Genomic DNA, 1,617 nt, shown 5'->3' on the forward strand with positions numbered 1-1,617 from the left:
TGGGGGGGACATGTGACAACCGTAGTGAGACAGAGGTGTAAGGTCAGAAATCCTCAGGGATCTCGGCTGTAAGGAACTGAGACGACGGTGCCCTCGCACAACGGGTGTCACCTGTGGACGATGAGACGGGGCCGTGGGATGGTGTGTTACTCGGTCTGCTCACCCCCCTTCACTGGGAGCTGCCGGCCTCTCTAATAAGCAGGAGGGATTAGAGCCTTTCCGCGTATGTACTCACACTCACACACACACACGTTCACATCGACAGCAGACACCTACTAGTCTTGATGTTTCTACAGTTATTCCGTCTCTCCGGTCCGTAAATATCCTTGTGAAGTGTGTCTGCTGCCAGGAAAGAATGGCTTACTCCCGTTGTCGTAGAAACCAGAGTGTCATCTCAACGTTTTCCTTGACGCTGCTTTTCTATGGAAACCAGGAAGTACTAATACATCCTCGAGGCCGAGCCTCGATGTGGCTCTCAGTCGGTTACACCTCGCGAGACAGCGCATGGGCGGACGGAGAAAGCACGAGACGCATGACTGCAAACCCTCCGCGGGATGGGCAGCGGGGCAGAGAGTTTCCACACGGTGGCTGCGGGTGGGGGGGAAAGGGTAACAGGCGCTTTCCCCGCAAGACACGCAGACTCGGGACCCAGAGCCTGTGGAGGGCCACCTCTCACCTGCCAGAGCCCGGCAGGCCAGGCTGATTCGTGCAGGTGGGCTCAGGAGCCCTCGGTCCCTTTCCACCAACCCGCAGCGGGGAGAGCACGTGGGATGCAGCACCTGCCTGCCCCAGGAAGGCAGAGCCCAAGCCCAGGTTGGGGCAGGACTCCAGGACCCTGGGTCTGCACTCTGAACCCAGGTGTACCAGAAGGGCTGTCAGCACACTGTGGCAGAGAGGACCCCGTGCAGAGAACTGATGTCACAAAGTGCCGTACCCTCGGACTCTAGGAAGGCACACGTTGACTGCTCACATCCGGGACCTCCGCACGTGCGGCTGAAACCGCCGCGCCAACGCACAGTGCAGCGCGCGCAGAGGGCGGGCTCCTTGCGCGGGCACACAGGACGTGCCGCCTCTCCCTGGGCAGGTCACGCGCAGAGCGGGGGCTCCTCGCACGGCCGCGCGGCACGTGCGGCACGTGCTTCCTCTCCTGGGGCAGGGCCCGGCCGAGGGAGGTCTACTGTACGCGGGCATGCGGAACGCGCTTCCTCTCTCCGGCAGGCCATTCTGGTTTCATACAACTGCGCACTGATGCAGCTCTTCATCCAGGCACCCAGTGACAGGCGACCCTGCCTGTTGGTCCTGGGCCGTGACGTGCTGGAGCCAGGGCCTTGGAGGAAAGGTGCGGTTCTGGTTTCCAGGGTTTCCTCATCCCGCCCCGCAAGTACTCCCATTGAGGCTCATCCCTGAATGCAGACTTGGCAAGGTACCCACCCACATTCATCTCCCAGGAGATGAGGACGGCTGGAGACAGGCCCAGCACGGCACTGGGCCCGGGCCGCAGAGCACGAAGAAGCCATTCTATTCCGTGTCCAGTCCACAAGGCAAGGGCCACGCCGACTCTGGTTATGCCTGTGCACCAGACGAGCCGAGCGCCTCCCAGGATCTTAACTGTGGAGG

At 61.5% G+C, this 1,617-nt stretch overlaps 1 protein-coding gene across 1 annotated transcript in view; it reads right to left on the minus strand.

Annotated features, from left to right (window-relative positions):
- PWWP4 (PWWP domain containing 4) overlaps window positions 1-377 on the minus strand; it is a 12,853-nt gene extending 12,476 nt beyond the window's left edge. Inside the window, exon 1 of the mRNA XM_014583478.2 lies at window positions 277-377. The gene's annotated coding sequence lies outside the window, so the exon portion shown is untranslated. The remainder of the gene's footprint in view (window positions 1-276) is intronic.
- Window positions 378-1,617: the final 1,240 nt, after the last annotated feature.

This window comes from Tupaia chinensis, unplaced genomic scaffold, assembly GCF_000334495.1.
Source record: "Tupaia chinensis unplaced genomic scaffold, TupChi_1.0 Scaffold144326_1, whole genome shotgun sequence".
Lineage (NCBI taxonomy): Eukaryota > Metazoa > Chordata > Mammalia > Scandentia > Tupaiidae > Tupaia > Tupaia belangeri.